Source organism: Oryctolagus cuniculus, chromosome 2 (genome assembly GCF_051225735.1).
Source record: "Oryctolagus cuniculus isolate XC-2025 breed Fujian yellow rabbit chromosome 2, ASM5122573v1, whole genome shotgun sequence".
In the NCBI taxonomy this organism is placed as follows: Eukaryota; Metazoa; Chordata; class Mammalia; order Lagomorpha; family Leporidae; genus Oryctolagus; species Oryctolagus cuniculus.
In genome coordinates, this window is record NC_142868.1 from 132,099,376 (window position 1) to 132,113,125 (window position 13,750).

Below are 13,750 nucleotides of genomic sequence, written 5' to 3' on the forward strand. Positions count from 1 at the left end.
TGCAAGGCTAGACATTTCTTCCTTCCAAAAAGGTGAATCAACAGGTCAGCACCAAAAGGTGAGCGTAGGCAGCCCAGAATATAGAAAAAGTGATCGTTTTCTTTCCACTTTGCATTAGAGTCCATGCCTCACATGTGGAAAGCCCCTCCTTAAAAGACTTCCATTTGGAGTTGGTGCTGTGGCATAGCCAGTGAGGTTCCCGCCTGAAGTGCTGGCATCCCATAGGGTCACCGTTTCAAGTCCTGGTTGCCCCACTTCCAATCCAGCTCTCCGCTATGGCCTGGGAGGGCAGTAAAAATGGCCCAAGCCCTTGGACCCCTACACCCACATGGGAGACCTGGAAGAAGCTCCTAGCTCCTGGCTCCTGGCTTCGGATCAGCCATTTGGGGAATGAACCAGTGGATGGAAGACCTCTCTCTCTGCCTCTGCCTCTCTGTAACTCCGCCTTTCAAATAAATAAATAAATCTTTAAAAAAAAAAAGACTTCCATTATGAGTAACTCAAACTTAAAATATTCCTGCTTTTGATTAACAGAAATCAACTGCTTAAGGACTTGAATTACATCAACAGAATACTTTCCACAGTTGCACCTAGATTTGCCTTTGATACAATAACTACAAGAAGGTGGGCAGCATGTTCACATTTATACAAAAATTGACTCAAAATGGATCATAGAACGAAAAGTGAAGTAAAAAAGAGTAAAATTTTTAGAAAACATAGGGGAAAGGAAGAGTTAGAAGGAATTGTGCCTGGGTGTGCTTCTCCTGCTGCTGAGTGTGCCAGGGCTAGCCTGGAAGCTCAGGAGTGTGGCCCAGAGCCTTGCCCTACATCCATGCTGCCACAGGCTTTGAAGCCTAGGTTTGCACTGGCAAGATTAGCCAGGAACTGGAAATATAATGATAAACAAAACAGTTGTTTCCTGCTTTGCAGAACTTAAAAGTTTGGTGAGGAGGACAAAACCAACCCAGCAAGGAAGGAAGCCTGTTTGCAATGTAGTGTTTTCAGGAAGGACTCAGTTTCCTCCCTTCAGCTCTTGTCATGTGGACATCTGCTGCTTTCATGTTTTCATACCTACCCATTAACATTCCACCATGTTGCTCCTGCCTTACCTTCTAGCAGAGACACTGGGACAGTAGCTCCAGAAAAATGCTTGTTAGGACCAATGCTGAAGATGGCTGCAGTTTTACAAAGCAGTCCTTGCTACACATGCAGTCCACTGCGCTCACTTTGGTATGGGCTCATGACATACCTATGTGTGGATCATCCTGCCAACCAAATGCAGCCCAGAGTTTATGGCAATGCAGTTCTTTTGAATCAGATTACTGTTGGTTATCTGCTGTGCAGCAGGGCATTTAGCATGCTGACTTGCTCATCAGTTTTGTACAGTGATGATTTGAGAACTGATGCAGTTCACAGCGCTATGGGAACCTTAAGCACAAAGGTTATGTGCTTCACATGATCACTACTGTAGTAGAATGGCCTATGTCATTTTCCTTCTTTGGTTTTTGTCCCTGACTTACATTTGCAATTTTCAGAAAATTTCTTTACAGGTAGAAGGCAATTTACATGGATTAACCCCTCTAGTACACTGCTCCTTGCCCTGTTAATAGTGAACAAACACCATCACTTTCCAGAGATTTTAAAGGAAAGGATAAAAGTATTTTTGTGATTATGATTCTCAGGGACTGGGGAAAAGTTCACAAAAGTTATGCATTCCATTCTGAAATTTCTAAATAGTTAATCAAGGCCAACAGTAATGTGGATGAATACTAATAATCAGGAGATATGAAACAAGCCATTCGATGAGATATTTTAAAGGATACAATGAAGAGGGTTATTTTAAAATATTTATGCCTATTCTTTTTATTCTAGAAAATAAAAACAAAAGACTACAAAAAACAGGAAGTGGGCATTTGGTGCACTAGTTACAAGGCCACATGGGATGCCCACATTTGATTTTAGAGTGGCCAGTTTCAAGTCTCCACTCTGCTTCCAATTCCAGCTTCCTGGTAGCTGGAGATGGCTCAAGCGCTTGGTTCCCTGTCACTCATGTGGAAGACCCAGAGTGAGTGAGTTCCAAATTTCTGGTCCAGTCTGGGCTATGGTGGCCATCTGGGGAGTAAATCAGCAGATCTGTGTGTGTACACATACCCGTGTGTGTACACATCCCCATGTGTGTTTGTGTTTGTGAGAATGCCAGTTTTTTAAATAAATAACAATTTTTTTTAAAAAATAGGAGAAAATGTTTTGACCTAGAATTAAGCAAAGTTCTTACATGACACAAAAAATGCAATCCCTTAAAAGAAAATTAGGTAAATTTAATTTCCTCAAAATTAAAAATGTTTATGATGCAAAAAACTCTAGTAAGAGGATGAAAATTCCAAGTACAGACAGGGAGAAGATATTTGCTTATCATATTTTCCTAAAGACTTATTTTAATTTTTGAAAGGCAGAGTTACAGAGAGAGAGGGAGAGACAGAGAGACAGAGAGAGAGAATGAGATCTTCCATCCACTGCTTCACTCCTCAAACGGCCATAATAGCCGAATCTAGGCCAGGCCAAAGCCAGGAGCCAGGAGCTTCATCCAGGTTTCCCATGTGGATTCAGGGGCCCAAGGAATTCGGCCATCCTCCACTGTTTCCCCAAGGGTATTAGCAGAGAGCTGGATTGCAAGTATAGTAACTGGGACTTGAGCTAGCAACCATCTTGGATGCCAACATTGCAGGCGATGGCTGCCACAATGCCAGCCCCTGTTTCTCACATATTTGAAAAAGGACTTGTATCCAGAATACATCAATAATTCTCAAAACTCAGCAATATAAAAATAAACAAATAAATTAAGAAATTGCCAAAGAGACTGAACAGACACTTTATCAAGGAGGATATAAAGATAAATAATTGAAAAAAAAAAGGCTCATCATCATTAGCCATCACAGTAATACAAATGAAAACCATAATGAGAGACTACAGCATATCTATGAGAATGGCTAAATTCTAAAATTTGCAGTCACAAAACCAAGTGCTGACAATGACAAAAACACGGAACAACTGAAACTCTCATAACAATACTGGTGATGATGCAAAATGGTGGAACCACATTAAAATCAGTTTGACAAATTCTTATAAAATAAAAAAATAAAACATACACTTATGATGCACCACTCCCACTCTTTGAGTATTTACCCTAGACTCATGGAAACTTACTGCATTGGTTTGCTAGAGCTCTCGTAACAAAGTACAACAGATGGATAGTTTAAACAGAACTTCACTATTTCACAATCTTGGAGGCTATAGAGCTGATATCCAGGTGTCAGATGAAGGCCACCCTCCACAGTTTGTGAGTGACCATTTTCTCCCTGCATCTTCACATAGTCTTCCCTCTGTATCTATATGTTTTGGATTCATGTAACTGTTCTATATCCTGATATTGAGAGTGGTTTACATAAATCTATATAGATACTGCAATTCATAGAATGAGAAAAATGTCAACTTTATGGTATAGTAGCTTTAAAATTAAAATAAAACTGTCAAACAAGTTCAAAAGAACTTAAACTCTCTTGGACCAAAGTTTTAACTTTACCCTAAAGAAACTATGACATATGCCACAAAATTATTTTAAGTTCACATTATGTAATTACTACAGACCAAAACCTATGAGAATTAGATTGACTCAACCTCTGACAGATGCTACCTTGCTGCATTCTGACCTTTCAAAGTTTTAATAAAAGTTAATACCACAATTATATGCCCAAGGTGCAAACTGCACATCCAAATATCCCTAGACATGCCCCTACATGATATTCAGTAAGGAAGAAGGATATATTGAAAAAGAAATAAATAAAAGTCTGCTTTAAAGAGACCATTTCAGATTCTTTTCACCACAACTTCCGCTCTTATACTCTAGGTCACATGACAACATTTTTATTTCTTGATGTAAATACTGCGTAGGATCCTACTTCCTAGGTATCTATTCCCTCTGGAGATGAAACTCTAGGCTCAATAATAGGACCAGAGAAAGAAAGAACTGCCATAGAATGCTGTAGGGGCCTGTGCTGTGGCGCAGCAGGTTAACACCCTGGCCTGAATCGTCAGAATCCCAGATGGGCGCCAGCTTGAGTCCCAGCTGCTCCACTTCTGATCCAGCCCTCTGCTATGGCCCGGGAAAGCAGTGGAAGATGGCCCAAGTCCTTGTATTCCTGCACCCACATGGGAGATCCAGAAGAAGCTCCTGGCTTCTGGCTTCGGATCGGCACAGCTCTGGCTGTTGTGGCCATCTGGAGAGTGAACCAGCGGATGGAAGACCTCTCTATCTGTCTCTGTCTCTCCTTCTCTCTGTGTAACTCTGAGTTTCAAATAAATAAATAAATCTTTTTTTAAAAAAAGAATGTTGTAGACAGTATCATCCAATGATTTTACACCAAAATGAATACTTATAACAAAGAACTTAAACTAAATTTGTTTTCTCCTCCTACTGTCTGCTTCTTTCTTTTATTTTACTTCAAAATGAAAGTTTTGGGGCAGGCATTTAGCACACTACTTAAGTCACCCCCTAGGATGCCTGTACTCCATATCAGAGTACCTGGTTTGAGTTGTTGTTACTCAATGTAGCTTCCAGTAATGTACATATTGGGAGGAAGCAGGTGATAGCTCTAGTTGGGTCCACCCACACTGGATGAGTTCTTAGATCATGGCTTTGGCCTCGTGCAGCCCTGGCTGTTGGGCATTTGGGGAATGAACTAGAGGATGGAAAATTTCTCTTTCTCTCTTTCTCTCTCTCTCTTTCTCTGTAATACATTTTATAAACATTCATTAAACGACTGAAGTTTTATGATTCCCCCCACTAGTTCTTTCACTGCTCTCTTGATTGCCTTTGTCCCTAATTCACCCTTCTCAGTCGGAGAGGCTGCCAACTTTTACAGAGGCTAAACTTGTTATACAGCTTCAGATCTCCACAGTCAGACTCTTACAGCCATACACAAAAGTCCAAAGAAAATGTTGATAGATTTGGCTACATAAAATATAAAATTTTCTATTTGGAAAAATATTTTTTGTACAGTGAAAAAAGTCAACAAAAATATCTATGTATAATTATCCATTTTCATTCATTCTAAAAATATTTGAGTCAACTCAGCCCTAAAGATAGAACTGTGAACAAAGCATGCAAGATATTGGGTTTCCCTGACAGTACCTTATAATGACAAGGAGGAGACAAACAACAGACTTTACTTATTTACTTATTTGAAAGACAGAGTTACACAGAAAAAGGAAGTGACAGAGAAAGAGAGTTTTTTCAACCACTAGTTCATTCACCAAATGGCCACAACCACCTGACAGAGGAAGCCAAGAGCTTCATTGGGTCTTTCATTGGGTGGTGGGGGCTCATGCACTTGGACCATCTTCCACTGCTTTCCCAGGAGCATTAGCAGGGAGCTGTATCAGAAGTGTAGCAGCTGGGACATGTATGGGATACTGGAGCCACAGGTGGCAGCTTAACCCACTACACTACAATGCCAGCCACTATGTCCATTTTAAAATCAAATTATTTGGTTTTTTTCCTATTGCCTTGAAAACTATAAAAGATTGATGAAAGAAACTGTAGGAGACACCATAAATGGAAGGACATCCCAAGTTCATATGAGAAAAATCAATATCATTAAAATGACCGTACTACCTTGAGGAATCTACAGATTCAATGTATTCCCTATCAGAATGTCAAAGACATTCTTCACAGAAGAGCTCTATCATTTTTATAGAAACACAGAAAAATCTAAATAGTCATATCAATCTTCAGCAAAAGGAACAAAGCAGGAAGCATTATGCCACCTGACTTTAAAATATACTGCAAAACAGTATGGTGCTGGCATAAACACAGACATATAAACAAATGGAACAAATAGAGAGCCTAGAAGTAAACTTCTACACTGGCAGCTAACTGATCTTTGGCAAAGGAGTTAGGAACACACTCTGAGGAAAAGATAATCTCTTCAGTGAATGATGCTAAGAAATTAGTTATCCACATGCAGACAAATGAAACTAGATCCATGTCTCTAACCATGTATAAAAATCAACTCAATCTGGATGAAAGACTTAAAATGTATGGCCTGAAACTATGTAATTATTAGAATAAAACATGGGGAAATATTTCAGGGCATTGGAATGGACAAAGTTTTTTTTAATAAGACACCAAAAAAAAAATAAACAGGGAAAAAGAGCAAAAGTTAACAAATGAGATGTCATCAACCAAAATCTTCTGCACAGCAAATAAGTAAATAAATAAATAAACAAACAAACAAAAATGAAAGGACAACCTAAAGAAAAGGAGAAATATTTGCAAACTCTACATTTGACAAGAAGCTAACATCCAGAATATATACAGAATCCAAGCCACTTTCTTATTGGAATTTACCTTGACCATTCCTTTTAAAATGATGTATTCACTCTGCTCTACCACTCCAACTAGAAAGTCCCCGTTCCCATTTCCCTCACCTATTTTTATCTCTAGCCCTTATCATCTCGTAAGATTTGGTATTTTACTAAATAAGTAAAAAACAAATAATCTGCTTTTAAAATGGACAAGAGTGGCCGGCATTGTAGTATAGTGAGTTAAGCTGCCACCTGTGGCTCCAGTATCCCCTAGTTCATGTCTCAGCTGCTACACTTCTGATACAGCTCCCTGCTAATGCTCCTGGGAAAGCAGTGGAAGATGGCCCACGTGCATGAGCCCCTACCACCCAATGAAAGACCTGATGAAGCTTTTGGCTTCAGCTGTCAGGTGGTTGTGGCCATTTGGTGAATGAACTAATGAATGAAAAAATCTCTTTCTCTGTCTCTTCCTTTCTCCATGTAACTCTGCTTTCAAATAAGTAAATAAATATTTTTAAACATGGACAATAAATCCATATAGATATTTCTCAAGGAAGACATACAATGGGTAAATGAAAAAAAAAAGACATGCTTAATATCATTAGTCATTGGGGAAATGTGAATCAAAACCACAATGAATTACCATCTCACTGCAATTAGAAAGTCTATTACCAAAAAGACAAGCGGTAATGAGTGGTGAGGATTGAAGAAAGTGAAACCCTCACACTGTTGATGAGAATATAAATTAGTGCAGCTGTTACGAAAAATAGTATGGAATTTCCTCAAAAAATTAAAAATAGAAATATCATACAATCCATTAATCCCACCATTGGGTATATAGCCAAAGGAAATGAAAATGAAATCAGTCTATTAAAGAGACATCTGCACTCCCATGTAAACTGCAGCACTATTCACAATAGCCAAGAAATGGAAACAACCTAATTGTCCACCAACTGATGCATATACTAAGAAAATATGTTACATATACACAGTGGAACAGTCTTCAGCCATAAAAAGGATAAAATCTTGTCATTTGCAACAACACTTACAGAACTGGAGGTCATTGAGTTAAGCGAAATAAGCCAAGCACAGAGAATACCACAATATCTGCCTCATTTATGAAATCTAAAAAGGGTGATCTCATAGAAGTTTCAAGTAAAATAGTGACTATCAGAGGCTAGGGAGAGTTGGGAGGAAGGGAAGGATGAGAAAAGTTGGTCAAGAGACACACAGTTACAGTTAGATTTGAAAAATAAGTTGATGTTCTATTAGTCGAGTGCCTATAGATAACAATATAGTGTATCTTTTGTACCGCAGAGAAATAATAAATGCTTGAGGTGGATGGGCTTACTCTGATTTATACACTGCACAAGAAACATACGTATTGAAACATAACTTGGTGTTCTCAAAATGATATTGGAATTTGGGGTGCCATACGATATCACATATGCTTATTAATAAGTTCCTAATATTAATAAGCCCGGGTGGGTTCTTGCCTAACATTCAGAGAAAAATTCTGAATACCAGCATAAATGAACTAAGCAGCGTGGTATATTTTAATATTTTATTTAGTGCAAAAGATGCATAGGAGAGTGAGGGCCCTGTCTAAAGGAGAAAGGTAAATCTGGGTTCATACTGAGAACCAGGAACCATGCCAGGAAGCATGACGTGGGTGGCTACAGGCAGCCCTGTACTGGCAAGGGGCCAGAGAAAGGAAAAAAGGGGCAGACACAGGCTTTTAATCCACTTTCAAAGGGGAGTGGTTAATTAACCTGATTGGCTGGTGGGTACAAAGGTGTGGCCAGGTAGGGGCATGAGGTCACACAGGGGCATTGTGAAAGTGTGGTCTTCCAGCTCACAAACCTAATGAATTTTAACCTGTATGCCTGTCTACTTCAAAAATAAGTATAATTTTTACATGCCATCTTTAAGAATAAAAATTAAAAAGTAGCATTTAAGAAAAATCTTTAGAGATGAGAAGGAAAAACTGTATATTTTCATATTTTCTATACAGCCACTTGCAACACATTCTCCTATAGCTAGAATGAGGTGGCCAAGGGAGAACCACCTCAGTTGACATCTGAGAGTTAACAGGGCCAGATTAGGAAGAGCCTGGAGAGCTCTCTTAGTTTTGTTTCTATTTTGTTTTACTTGGTTTCTGCTGAGTATATCGTAAGCTAAATTCTAATTTTCCTAATACATAAAGTGCATACAAACAACAACAATATTATCAACAACTGAGAGGACAAATACAAATTAAATCTAAGAAGTTTATTTCTTCCTATCAAAAATAAGGAAGAAATTTCCCTTCCCTCGCTTTTCTTCTAGCCTTTACTTCAGAACACTTGTAATGGTGAAGTACTTCCTCATCACTTTGAGATGCATATAAATCCTTTTGAAAACTAGATAGGCCTTTTGTCAGCTTTATGTCCCCAGAATACCTTTCTCAGGGCCTGGGAGTCATCCTTTTGAAATATAATCATCAGGTAGATAACATCCCTATCTCTTAGTTTGCTTAAGAGGCTAGGAGCCTAACCTTGGTAGGCACCTTGATCCAAGTTTAAAAAAAAAAAAAAAAAAAAAAACTCTTGTAATAAGGTTATGAAAAGTTTGCTTTTCCTGTGAACAAAATCAACATACTTCCACAGATGGTCACCACAATTACCAGGTGAATCCATAATGAACTATGTATACCAAAGAGTGTTCTCTAGTTCACTTACTTCAAGGTTGAAGACATGTATGTAATGGTTTGTATCTGCTTGACTATATAGAAGGGTGAGGATTCTTTCCATCTTTGTAATCTCTGAGTGGATTGAATGTAATATACATCACATTCTGAAACAATATTTATTTGATAATAAAACTGTTTTCTTTCTCTGCTATTATTGTGGAGAGATTTTCTTAGTTGATATAGATATATTTATATCTATAGATATTATATATATCTACAATACATCCCATGTTCAGTTACTGTAATATATTAGACTTGTCCTAGTGTTTAGCATGTATTGGCTCATAATTAATAAGAAAGTTCAATCTACAAAAAAAAAGCACTACAGTAAGAAATTATAAAGGGAAATTCACCTGTAACTAACAGAATAATAAATGGAAAATAAACATGAAATGATGCATTCTTTTTAGGAGTAAGCCATTAAGAAGGATGAAATTGTCATTTGTAGCAACTTGATGGATCTGGAGGTCATTGTGTTAAGTAAAATAAGCCAAACATAGAAAGACAAGTATCACATGATCACACACATACCAGGAGCCTAACACAGTGTGATCTCATAGAAGTAAAAAAATACAATGGGGGTTAACAGAGGCTGGGGCAGAAAGGTGGGGAGGAAGGGGTAAGGAGAGATTGGCTTGAGCACACCAGGTTATAACTAGAAAAGACTAAGAAATTCTGGAATACTGTGTATTTCTATATTTTAAAAAATGAAGATATAAGAATCGGTATGTTTTCACTACGAGGAAATGACAGAGATAAATATATTTACCCTGACTGGAATTACACAATATTTACATGTACCAAAATATCACATACATAATTATATACAATTTTTGTATATCTGATATGTGTTAAGTCTGGAATAGCTTAGGGTTCTGGTCTTTCATAACCCCAGAGAGGAGATAGAAAAAAGGAGGTGCAGACTGCCCTCAACAGAGGCAGGTTGCATTATTGGAAACACAGGAGGAGGGGAAAGGTGCCAAAAGTCCTTTAGTATGAATTTTTTTAATTAGAAGAAGAAACATAACTTAAATCATTGTTACTATTAGATATGTTCATATGTATATATCTCCCGACTGTTTGCCAAGAGTTTGGAAAAGGAGCCACACTCAAATACTATTGAATAGCTCTTAACATAGAAAACCATGTTTAGAGAACTATCAACACTTTAAATGGATAAAATAAGGGATATACATACATGTATATTTACAACTTATGTGTTCTTTCCTCTTTTGCTTATCCATGTACAAGATTTTTCCTTTTCCTTCCTATTCATCTGTATTATTGGGAGAACATTCATATTTGTTTAAAAAAAAAGAAAAAAAGGAGGAAAGGAAGGGGAGAGAGAAAGCAGGAAAGGAAAGAAAGAAGGAAGGCAGGCAGGCAGGCTGGGAGGGAGGGAGGGAGGGAAGAAGGGAGACAGGGAGGGAGGGAGGAAAGGAAAGAGGGAGGGAGGGAAGAAGGAAGGAAGGAAGGAAGGAAGAAGGGAGGGAGAGAAAAGAATGGCTAAGGAAATGTGAAGGGACTGTCTTTCAAAATAGAAATAAGTAACAGACAACAGTCTGGCACATCAGAATATTAGTGTGCTATGTATTATTCCTCAAATTGCTTTCTCTCTCTCTCTCTCTCTCTCTCTCTCTCTCTCTCTCTCTCTCTTTCCTTCTAGCATAAAAGCAGCCAAGGTTGGAGAATTCTGTTCACAAAGCCCTTTTCTAATCTAGACTGAGCTGACCCTTGTTAAGGTTGAGGAAGATACTACACAAGGAAAATTAAAGGAAACTTGCCCCACCTAGGCAGGAATTTTGGGGACAAAGAGAAATGGGAAAATAACCAGAAAAGTAACCTTATTTGCCCTGTCAAGGCTCTAGTTCAAAAAGGGTAAGGTATATTATGTCATGTGAGGTAACAGTGAAGACAAAAGGGGAACTTTGCCCCACATGTATTTAATAATCCAGAAGAAATTCCCAGGCTGCTTCTCAACCTGAGCCTGGATGCGGCCGCAGTTGCTGGGTGGTGCAGCAGTACCCAGCAAGAGGCTTACTTTCTCAATCCCACTCAAGCCCCAGGTGGTATGGACACCAAGTTATAATAATAATAAGACTTGCCATGGAGGCCACAACAAATAGTGGCCCTTCCACAGAAACTAGGGAGAATGTCTCTCAATTGACACATGGAGGGTGCAGCATTCACAGAGGAATCTGAAGTGCCAACGACTTGGCCAGGGCCCCATTCAATCCAAGAGAAAAATCTCGAGTTGTACCAACTACTGACTCTGGCCAACATGAACACCTGCAGAGTGAGGACTGCCTCTGACTCCTCCAGTATCCAGAATTCAAGTCTGCATTCCCTATCTGCATGCCCTTTGACCAGAAATGACATTCCTAGAATACATATTCTATAGAAGTTGCTGCATGTGTGTGTAAAATATTTCATTATCTGATTATTTGTTAGGGTTAGGGTTAGGGTTAGGGTTAGGGTGAGAAATGCCAAAATGTGAGAAAAATTTAATGCCCAAATAGAGGAAAGTAGAATTCAATAAATTATAGAAGCACCATACTAAAGAGCATTATTTGAAAGTTACAAATAATGTGTAACTTAACATGTTTGCATACACAATAACTAAAAATGTTATTTAATGGAAAAACAAAGTTACAAAACAATACATATAAGAAGATCTGATTGCTGTAAAAAAGTTATTTGTTTAGATTGTACCTTTCATCAACATGAATAATCCTGGACAGTGATTTTTGCACAATTTTTCTTCCTCTCACACTTACCTATAAAATCTACTCTATTATAACAAAAAGAGCCAGTGGAATAATGACTCAAAGAAGTTGATTTCACTCCTTGGAATTTACCCAAAGGAATTTAAATTGGCAAACAAAAAAGAGGTCTGCACCCTAATGTTTATTGCAGCTCAATTCACAATAGCTAAGACCTGGAACCAACCTAAATGCCCATCAACGATAGACTGGATAAAGAAATTATGGGATATGTACTCTTTAGAATACTATACCGCAGTAAGAAACAACGAAATCCAGTCATTTGCAACAAAATGGAGGAATCTGGAACACATCATGCTGAGTGAAATAAGCCAGTCCCAAAGGGACAAATACCATATGTTCTCCCTGATCGGTGACGATTGACTGAACACCAAGAGGGAAACCTGTTGGAGTGAGGTGGACACTATGGGAAACGGTGGCTTGATCAGCATAGCCCTGACTGTTAATGAACAACTTAATACATTATCCCTCTTAGTAGTTTTTTTTTATCTGTTCTACTTAATATGACTGGTTTAGATCTGTAATTGATGCACAGTTATTCTTAAGTGTTGAAAATTAACTGAAATGTGACCCCTGTTGAACATGGTGGTGGGAATGGGAGAGGGAAGAGATGTATAATTTGGGACATGCTCAGGCTGACTTGCCCCAAGTGGTGGAGTTGGAAGCATACCAGGGGATTCCAATTCAATCCCATCGAGGTGGCATGTACCAATGCCATCTCACTGTTCCAGGTGATCAGTTTCAGTTCACAGTTGGTCATGGTGGAGGGACTGGGAGTCAAAGGGAGCACATAGACAAGTCTAGTACCTGCTAACGCTAACTGATGGAGTAAATAAAGGGGAGAGTGATCCAACATGGGAAGTGAGATACTCAGCAGACTCATAGAATGGCAGATGTCCTAAATAGCACTCTGGCCTCAGAATCAGCCCTAAAGGCATTCGGATCTGGCTGAAAAGCTCATGAGAGTATTTCAGGCATGGAAAGCCAAGACACTCTGGCAAAAGATCTCTGCGAGTGAGATCCCAGTGGAAAGAACAGGTCTTCAAAGAAGGAGGTACCTTTCTCTGAAGGGAGGAGAGAACCTCCACTTTGACTATGACCTTGTCTAAACAAGATAAGAGTCGGAGAACTCAGAGGGCTTCCATAGCCTTGGAAACTCATGACTGGAGCATAGGGAGATTACTGATGCCATAGACAGGAGTGTCAATTGGTAAAGTCAACAACAGCAGTCACTGTGCACTTACTCCTCATGTAGGATCTCCATCCTTAATGTGCTGTACATTGAGATTTAATGCTATAACGAGTACTCAAACAATATATTTCACTTTGTGTTTCTATGGGGGTGCAAACTGTTGAAATCCTTACTTAATGCATACTAAACTGATCCTCTGTAAAAAAAAAAAAAAAAAGAAAAAAAAGAAAAGAAATTATCAATTCCCAACTTGACTCTCACTGGGATTAAACATGACAATAGGTCTGCTCTGATTTCATCATCATTTAAAAAAAATCATCTATTATTTTTCACTTTATGTTTCTGTGTGGGAGCAAACTGTTGAAATCCATACTTAATGTATACTAAGCTGATTTTCTGTATATTAAGATAATTGAAAATGAATCTTGATGTGAATGGAAGGGGAGAGGGAGTGGGAAAGGGGAGGGTTGTGGGTGGGAGGGATGGTATGGGGGGGAAGCCATTGTAATCCATAAGTCGTACTTTGGAAATTTATATGCATTAAATAAAAGTTAAAAAAAAAAAAGAAGTTGATTTCTGGAGTGGGCATTTGGTAAAGCAGTTAGAATGCCTGGTTTGAGTCCCAGCTCCTCAGCTCCCAGTCCAGCTTCCTTCTGATGTGCACACTGGGAGGCAGCTGGC

General features: G+C 38.7%; 1 pseudogene; it reads left to right on the forward strand.

Moving 5' to 3' along the window:
* Positions 1-990: 990 nt before the first annotated feature.
* Positions 991-1,737, forward strand: LOC149128051 (DNA damage-regulated autophagy modulator protein 2 pseudogene; annotated as a pseudogene).
* The last annotated feature ends 12,013 nt before the right edge of the window (positions 1,738-13,750 follow it).